Consider the following 10,402-nt stretch of genomic DNA (forward strand, 5'->3'; position numbering starts at 1 on the left):
TTGAGGACTGGAGGGGGGATAGCCGGGAGAGAGGGAGGCCGGTAAGTAGGTTGTTGCAGTAGTCTAGACGGGAGATTACGAGGGAGTGGATTAGTTGTTTTGCGGTGCTGGACGAATTTTGCAAATTTTGCGTAGTTGGTTGTGGCAGGATTTAGAGAGTGATTGAATGTGAGGGATAAAGGATAGGTTTGAGTCTAGGGTCACTCCGAGGCAGTGGACTTGTGGTACCGTCGGCAGTGATAAAATGGTCAGAAAAGGGAATAGAGTTAGAGGAAGGGATTAGAAGGAGCTCAGTCTTATGACAATGACTATGTTGCTGGGCAACTCTTTATAGACCTTTAACAATTACAATTGAATCAACTGGCAGATTTCCTAAACCATGTCAGCCAATTGAAGAATAAATAAACGGGACCATTTCTCAAACAAGAACAAATAATTTGATTATAACTCAAATACCAGAATAGTTCAAAATGTTTTTGTCTCTGATATATAGAACAAAGGTTATTTACTTTTGTTGCAATACATGATTACAGAGCGGGTCAAATTTCAATTTCATTAAAAAATATCTGATTTCTCACAAGAGCTAAACCAAAAAAGAAGCCAAGGATGTAGGTAAAGCATTACTTTTTTCCCCCTACAAATTACAATATTGTTAACTTCACTTTTAGGTCAAGTTGAAAGAGTTGAGGTCACTCTGAAGTTCAGGTTGATCACTTTTTTCCCACACACCTGAGAATACACGTCCAACTCAGACCCCTACCCAGGAACCCAACCAGCGACCTGCTGTTTAAACAAAGCCTGAGCAAATACAGGACTCAAGGCTGTTCTATTGCAGCCTCTGCATACGAGTAGGTTAGATAACTACATGCTGGTAAATGTAACATCAGTCAACAATGTATTGGCATCTATACAATGTTACAGACATGAAGCTACTCTAAATTTAAACCCTCCTATTCCAAGCATACAACCTTCTGCCCTAATACCCTAAACCAGTATCCTAAAGAAGCCGGCTGCCGTGCCCACCCGCAAGATCGACACAAAGTTCTCCATATTGCCCCCTGGAAATTCAAAGCCTGCTGGAGCAGCAGCAAGGGCGGGAGAAACAGTAGGCTGTTTAAAGTAGGTTAACTAGGTTTAGAGAGCAGAAAACACCTCATAGCCAGAGGAGAGCAGCAAAAAAGCTTTTATTTAATTCTGCACACCCCCTGTGAGAGTGGTTTAGTATATTGTCTTCCTCTTCATCTAGCTGCCCCCCCCTTCACTCTGGCAGCTTCTCCTTCACAGTCACAGAGTACCCCCCCTCTGCAGAGACACAGTTTGCAAGCTGCAGACACAAGGTAGTTTATTTCAAACATGTATTGAAGCTAGAGTTAGTGAATACTCCAGCGGTCAACGCTACATTTTCCATGGCTCTCAGCCAGTCAAAGTGAGTACTCAACAATTGGAGTGCCAAAGGGAAGCTTTTATATCATTATGGAGTGGTACTTCAGCTGCTGTGGAGTACACATCTCGAGATTCTCAGCCGTCCATTTCTCTATATAACAGCACTTTGAGTACCAAATATTAGCCACAACTGCTGCAAAACTACCAAGTGTCCTATTTTGGTCTAAAGCCATTATGTCCTTTTTACTACCCTCTTTTCCGTAACACCTCAGAATGTTTGCTATGCATCACAGACCTACACTACACAACATTAACCTTTTTTTTACTGCAACCCCAATGATGCTGAGCAAGCCATTGGCTTTGGGGAGGTCTACACTAAGTCTACAGTACAAACACTAACTTTTGTTGACTGCATCTACAATAATATTCAGCCGGCCGTATTGCTAGCTGGAGTTCTTGGGAATTGTAGTTGATTGTAGACCTGGGTTATGGTGGCCTATACTCCAACCTAATTTTTTGTTAATTGCATCTCCCATTATTTACAGTCAGCCACTACTGCCAGAACACCATGCGAATTGTAGACTGGGGCAGCTGGGGCTATTCTTTACCACCCCAGCTATTGTAAGCTAAAGTTCTCATGTTGCACAGGTACATGCTCACAGATAAATACAGATAAGCAGGCGCCGAATGCACTCCCACATGTAGATATACACACATATCCCCCAAATAAATATAACACACACACTCATTTCCATACACGCCGATGCAAGGATCTACCTGCGCAGAGTATCTCTGCTCCTGTGACTGCAGCCTGTGGGATACACAAGCCTTGCCTGCAGACGGCCATTCAGTTTCCACTCTTGAAACCTGTAGCTACAAAATACATTTCCAAAGGGTTGATCTTGTTACATTTCAGAAAATGAGACACTCCCTCTGCCACCACGTATCACTCCTTACCCTTTACTTCTTATTGTAGGAGAAATAAACTTACTTTCTTAAACCTTATCATGTACAACATGTCTCCTGCATATTATTGTTTGGGATGAGAACGCTAGAGCGGCTTGGTAGCGGCATTGGCAGAGCTTGTACCCCAGGCTCTTCCATAGCAGAATTCAAGAGCACGTACTGGTGCCACACAGCAGGTAACCCTATATTGGATTATTAGGTCCAGATAAAAGGCATAATCCTTAATTTGTTATCTAGTTTGAATGCTACTGTATAACCACAGCCTCAAAGGATATTGTTACACCATGTCCAAATGTTTTAATGGAATAGTGTAGATAAAGGAACAATGGAATAAGCGTTCTACAATCTCCTCGCAAATCCAAAATCCGATGATGGAACTCTTTGACATGACCAGACAAGTGCTATAGAGCATAATTCACTTTTTCTTCATTGTCTAGATATAGTAATCCGTTACAGAACCCCATCCATGCATGATGGTAATACCTTTAAATGTAAAACCTTTAAATGTAAAACAAATAAATCTTATGGTCAAGTAGTTTCCCTTTTTTTATGTAAATTTATTTCCTTCATGTAAATAAGAACGTATAGCTTATAATACAGAAAATCAATATACCTTAAGCAATGTACCTTAAGTTATTAAATAAATACCCACATACAATATGCTGTATAAAGCATGAATTACCAAATCTATTATTCTATTAAAGGAATACCAACCTTCCATTTGTAAAGGAAATAAAGGGGAACACATTTCAACAAAGGCTGAACTTCATCTAAACTACTACTAGCGAATGTATAGATGTCATTTTAGTTTTTCAATTATTTTCAGTATGTATGCCACTGGAATATATCTATTAACTCTCTTCCCTGTGTTGTCCGACTCTCACCAACTCTCCCCTCCTTCAAATGCTCCTTAAAAAAACTTTTCTCTTCATGGACGCCTCCCACTGACATAAACATCAAAACTTCTCTCTCACCCACTTACAGCCCTTAACCCACCCTACATCATTCACTACCACGCAGTCCTCCCCTCCTGTTTCTCACCCCCTTATCCACCTAGATTGTAAGTTCCTGCGGGAACAGGGCCCTTCATTCCTCCTGTATCTGTATGTCAATTGCTGTATTGTACTTGTGTCGTTATCTGTAACATTTTCATCTCTGTACAGCTCTGCGGAATCTGTAGGCGCTTTATAAATAAAGTATAATAATATAATAATAGATGTAGTTAAGCTGAGCACTAGGGTATGACATCATATCCAAAAGTTCAGTCCTAGAAAGTGCTGCTTTATTGACACAGACCCTGCACACTGCTGCTTTGTGAGCCAGCTGTAGGATGATCTCTGATCTCCGCCATTGGGTCTGGTACCTGCCTCAGCTAACATCTGCCATCAGTGTACCCAGCTTCCTCGACTGTACCTGCTCTGTTTTAGAAGACCTTGCATGAGCCTCCAGTGCCAGAGATTGTTTACATCAGTGCAGTTCCAGTAAGACATCACAAATATTTCTGGCTAGAAAGTACAGATTCTTTGTATGAATGTAGCCTGTGTCCCAGCAGGTTAATACAATAAGGGAATTGAAACATTCATGGGATAAGCAAGAAATGATTAAGGTTTAGTCTTTACTGCGAGCAACAAAGGAGCGGACTAGATGTGCTGAGCGGTTCTCCTCTGCTGTCAGATTCCATGTTCTATGGAATTCCATTTCTATGATTCCATGTCCGTTCTTATCTTACAAGTACAAGTACAAAGTAATTCTCAAGGTGTTTTTTTTCCAAATTTCCACACCTTAACCATTAACTGACAAACTCATCGTGTTGACAATGGCAAAGGGATGCTAATGAATTCATTGGCATCTCCATCGATTGAAAAAGACAGAAGCATTTAGAATAATTCAATTGTCTATCAGTGCAGCCTACACAACAGCAGGGATACATTTATTGCAAGCACTCCAATTTATGTTAGATACCAGGTCTGCCCTAACATGACTGCACCGGAAGAATCTAGCAGTTCGGCTGAATATCACAGAGGAGCCACAGCATGTGCCTTGACGTGACATCATTGTGCAGACGCACTGCGTAGCAGCGCATGTCCTTCTCCAGGAGATCACCAAGGATCAGTGCTGGATTTCCAACCATGGCTAGCCTGGGCAGGAATTTGGATGTCATGCGAACACCATAGGTCAGTATATATGCCTGCTACGTCTCCTTCTCCGATCAGGATTTCTGAACTCCATTCACAGCCTGCAGGGATACATTTATTTCAAGCACTCCTGCCACCATTTTCAGTTAGATACCAGGTCTGCCCTAACATGACTGCACTGGAAGAATCTAGCAGTTCAGATGAATATCAGAGAGGAAACGCAAGCCAGGGCACCAGGGCAAGGTACACCTTGGAGCATCTTGGCCTGGGGAGACTAATGGCTTCGGTGTCAGCAGTTAAAGATAAGTAAGCCCCAGTAATAATCGGCCGGCCCCTTGACCAGTGATCTGCGAGAGAAGTAAGGAGGTGCGGGCGAGTGAATGAATAAATGAAGTAAGTGTTTAGGAGCAGAAATGGGACAGGCAGGCTATTTAGAGGGGCATATGTGGCACAGGCAGGCTTCTTCAGGGGCAGAGTTGGCACAGACAGGCTGTTTTGGGGCAGATGTGGCATAGGCAGGCTTTTTTAGGGGCAGAGGTGGCATGGGGAGGCTGTTTTAGGGGCAGAGGCCTACCACGTCAATGTCTGGCTTACCCTCTAGTGATAGGGGTTATGCTGCACTGCCGTCAATGTCTGGCTCAGTATATAGTAATGGGAGTAATGCTGTACTATATCAATAAATGTTACTTATTTAAACTTATTTAATTTATTTATAAATTAATAATTTCTTTTTCCAGATTGTTTTTTCCAGTTGACATACAGTTTACAACTTTGTGAAATAAATATTCTTGCCGTTTTTTTTTTGTGGAGGGGGTTCCACATACAGGATTCGCCCCGGGTGCCAAATACTCTAGGTACGCTCCTACAATTAAATATGAATCCCATAAGTCACATTAATCCAATTAATGTACTTTGTCTGCTTACTCTTCTTTAAAAATGGTACATTTATCACCAATTCTCCAAGGGTATGCAAACTTTTGATCACTTCTTTAGAGTTTGCCCTTAAAATGTAAGACCTTAAGGAAAACAACACATTGTAATATGATGTCATAGCCCAGTGCATACTTACTCTGTTAGGTCATTGGTGGCAAGTTTCATGGGTTAAGCACATATCTCCTTGCCCAAACCCATCATGTTCTTCAAGTAGGCTCACAGTGATAGACCTCAGGTTGTGGCCAGGTCTCCCAGCTTAATATGTCAGTGGCATTCCTTGTCTCTATAAAAATGTTATTAGACTTTTGTCAACGAGTGGAATTGTTTTACTTCTTAATTGTAGAAGTTACATTAAAACTGGGTTACATTCCATTTACTGTGCAGAAGGTTTGTTTGTCTTTTCCAGCTCCTCCTATTGACCACACGACTGACCTAGTTTGGGATTTCCCCTTTTCAGAACTGACGGGAAAAACAACCTCAGATAAAGGGCTCTTTCTTTAAATGGTGGGATTTTTTCCCCCTACTTGGCCACAGGATAACCGTGATAATCAGATAAACTTTCACAATAAGAACGAAACATTGCAAGAAGCAGCAATGTTCCCTGTGCCGGTTACAGCCGTCAAGTGTTCACCCTTTCCTATCTTTTCCAATCATCATGGCAAGCCTGAAATAATGCACACAAATAAAACATATTAAAAACTTTATTAGACATTTGCATCCGTGATGTGCTTTGCTGATAAAATATAATATAATATAAAATATGATGAAAAAAACAAACTGAAAAGTTTATTCAGAGCCGGACTTTCCTGTATTGTGACATGGTATATAATGTTTACTTTTAGTATTAATATACAGGACTGTATTTAAAAAAAAAAATATATAAAACATATGCTTTTCTTTTATTGGAATTATCTTGGAGGGTCTTTGCAAATGCCAATTATTTGTAGATTTTTTGGTTGGTGACCCAGGTATGATAACAAAGTGTGCTTTGTTTTGGAAGTATTCATTATTAAGCGTGCTACTTGACTACATGTGATTGTTTTACCTATATGAGTGTCTGAATTTTACCTCTGCATTACATACCTCATATTGGAGTTTTTCTTAATGTTAATATTAAGAATTGATTGTTAATGAATTATAAGATATAAGCTCTTAAATTGCAGGAGAAAAAGATATGCCCCATTCATTTATTTAATAATATTTAAATGAATTTCTACCCCTGGTAATATGCTGGTTGTTTGTTGATAGATACAATACAAGCACAATCCAGACATGGGAACTATGACCTGGATCTGAAGAGGTATCCAAACTCAAAATCAGGCAATATCAATATCAGATCCCAGGGTGCTACTGAAATGATCAACATGTAAACACAACAGAGCCAGAGATCAGTGCACACTCAGTAACTACTATTTCAAAGCACCGATCTGAGGCATAATAGTTGGGATTCTGTAACACTATATGGCCATTTATTGCTTACCCCTCAAGTACCCCAATTTAGGTGAGTCCTATCTAATTTTACATGGTTATGTTCCTTATCAAGGAGCTGAATCAGTGGGACTCCACTGCACGTTAACCCATTGAGACTCTCATGCAATTTAAAGCCTTCTCTGGATACCATTAATGACGCACCTGTATGGTAGGTGGGGTGCTGGGTCTCCAGGTAAAACGCAGCTTCATCGGGGCTCATGATCCATCGACAAAGACTGTATTAGGATCCCAAAGACTTTACTGTATAGTTCACAAAAAAGGTAGCAGGGAATACCTGGATGTAAGTAGTTTGCAAGATCAGAAGCAACACCGGTTTACTGCAGGGAGATCAAACTAACATTTTTTTTCCACTGGGCAAATAAAATAATAGACCAATGAGGAGCAGTTGATATAACCTATCTGGGTTTCAGTAAGGAATTCAACACTCTTTATTGGTTAAAAAATGCTGTTTGATTTTGTTTAAAATGGATAAGGTTGGCTGAATGAATAAGGCAATGGATGAGTTACAAGAGAAATAAGGTAGTAATTAATGATGTATATTCAAAGGAAGGTCTTGTTATTAGTGGGGTACCTCGAGGATCAGTATTGGGGCCGGTACTTTTTACCATTCTTATTATAAAAGTTCTGCAACAACAACTTAAATTAGAAGAATGTTGACCGTATATTAGTTGCAATTTAATGATGCTAAATGTACAATAATACACTTGGGTTGTAAAAATCCCAAGCATTGGGGAAGCTGTTTTGTCAGTGACAACAGAAGAGAGGGACTTGAGAGTAATTATTTTCGGAGGAATTTAAACATGCATGTGACAGGCGTATGGTTATACTGAATCCAGGGCCGCCTTTAATATTTATTGGACCCTGGGAAAGCATTTGCTTGAGCCCCCCACCCCATACTCCCTGGCATACTATCACCCCCTCCACTCCAACACCAAAAAAAACAAAGTAAATGCGTAACTGACTTTACAGACTAGGAGAAGACTGTCACAGTTATAATTTCATATGGATGACTGGTGTGGGTCCGACGAGTGGCCTAAAAATGGAGTGCGAGTCGTGATCAGGGCCGGCTTTAGGTATTCAGGCCTCCGTGGTGCCCCCTCCCCAGTCATCACCCCCTGAGTCCCTTTGTCCCCTCCACTGTACCACATCTCTCTTTTCCTCCCCCATGTAGTTCAGGTAGGGATCAAATAAACAACACATGGAAACACGGGATTTGAGGTATAGATCAACTGAATGAGACATACAATCCCTGTATTTGCAGGTATTAATAAATTAATAAATAACACATGAAACATAGCATTTCAGGTACAAAGCAAATAAATAGAACACAACCCCAACCTTGCAGGTATAGATTAACTGAAAAATCTAAAGCAAACTCAGCATTGAAGGTATAGATCAAGTAAATAATGCATGGAATCCCTAAATTGCAGAGATCACAGGCCACAAACCCCAAAGGCCACTCCTGGTACCCAGATTGCACACATAAAATTTGCCCCAGCACCCAGATTTAATCCACAGGACCTGGCCAGCAGCCAGCAGCCAGATTTGATGCAGAGGACGTGCCATTTTTGTCCCCAAACAGTCTCCCCGTGCAATCTTTGTCCTCAAAAAGCCTCCCTGTGCAATATTTGCCCCAAACAGCCCTTACCTATAACATATCCATTTGCCAGGGGCACACCACGAATATTAAATAGGGCCACACAGCTGTCATATGCATTAAAGTGCATATAATGGTTGGGGTGTACCTTTAATTTTAGTTTCATTGGGTGTATTACGTTTGACTTATTATAATATATAAATAGATTTCATTATTATGTAAGTACTTAATTTAAAGTTAATAAATGACCCTTAGTGTTCCTTTTGCATAGGAAATAATCTGGAGCCATGTAACCATTTGTCATATATAGTCTTCCTAATTGTTCTGCTTTAAAATGTTTATTTGGGAGTTATTTTTTTTTTATTGCCCAAGTCCTGCAAATTTACAGGAATATGAGTGTTTAACCGTCCCTCAACCTCTCTGGCAGAGATCAATACCCGTTAATGATTGTCCTATTATGAAATTTTTACTACAAACACAACAGCACATTGTACTTTAACTGTAAGGGATATGAGTGTCCATGAGATGGAGGATCTTGCAAGTTATTTTATGAATTATAAGGCAATGTATTAGCTGGTAGTTCCCAGTTGCACCTGTATAAATCTATAAAGAGCCTTACATACATTATTAGTACAGTTACGTACAGTTAGGTTTTCATCTGGATCAATGAATTGGGGACATTGGAAAGGCTTAGCTTGCTGGGCTTTTAATATAGCTTGCAATAAATTGATACTTTTCTGTCAGTATTTCCAGGCCCACAAAAAGTTCTAAAAATTCTAACACACATAGACCCAAATATATTACACTCACAGTACACTGATTTTGAATCACAAGCCCGATGCAAGGGTAGTCCAGAACCAAAAAGGGGTACATTTCCTCTACATGAGGAAACCAACAACCCCAGCCATACGTTTCATCGGCCTCATCAGTAAGGTCCAGTTGGTATAGCTCTAGGCACAAGAGAGCATGTTTGGACTTATCTTTTTCACTTGATGTGGGCTTCAAGAGGTCCTCAAGGGGGGAAATGCCATACAAAATAAGCGTGAGATAAACTCACAGAGGACAGCTGCTTCATAGCCTGTCCCATGGTGCATGTCCGCTCAGTAGCCTCTTACGTTCTCTTGTGCCATTACAGAGGAAAATTTCCATCAACATATCAGTCGGATCCTGCCACAATGACAGTCATCTGTAATGGCACAAAAGAGCTAAAGCTTGAGTTGTTCCTTATTTAATTTGTTAAATCCAGAGGTCAAGACACATTGTGCGCTGTGAGAGGTTGGTCCAATTTCCATTGTTATGCTATAATTATATTTAGGCGACAACAGCATACACTTTATCTAGGAAAAAAACTTTTTTAAGGCAGATTAAGTTATTTATATATATATATCCAGATGACAATCATTCATACCAATCACAAACATCCCATCTATCTAATATCAACTGCTAAGTGTGTATTAGTGGCACGTGCAGGGTCAGATGGGAGGGGGTAATTACCCTCCCTGAGGGTCTTGCACTCTAGTGGCAATTATTTTAAAGTGCATTTTCCTTCCCATACTCAGGTTTTTACGCTGGTACGGTGCAGGAGTTAACCATCTAGGTATGGTTACTTGTGGTGCACAGAGGTGTAAGTGCAGGACACTCCAGGGGCATTCGCCCCTGTGAATCGTATGGTCGTGTGACTGCCACGCTAGGGGACGCCGGCAGTTCCAGCAGGGATACAGGTGGATACGCCCATACCAGCAGGTTACTTATTTGGTTATTAATTTGGTTATTAATTGGTTATTAATTAGTTACAATTGGTTATAAGTTTGCTTTCATTTTGACGATAAATATTGATATACTGTGTCAAAATGTGTTGTGTAAATAATCATTGACACTTTGTAAAACATTAATAAAG

The sequence above is a fragment of the Spea bombifrons genome, chromosome 3 (assembly GCF_027358695.1).
Source record: "Spea bombifrons isolate aSpeBom1 chromosome 3, aSpeBom1.2.pri, whole genome shotgun sequence".
Classification (NCBI taxonomy): domain Eukaryota; kingdom Metazoa; phylum Chordata; class Amphibia; order Anura; family Pelobatidae; genus Spea; species Spea bombifrons.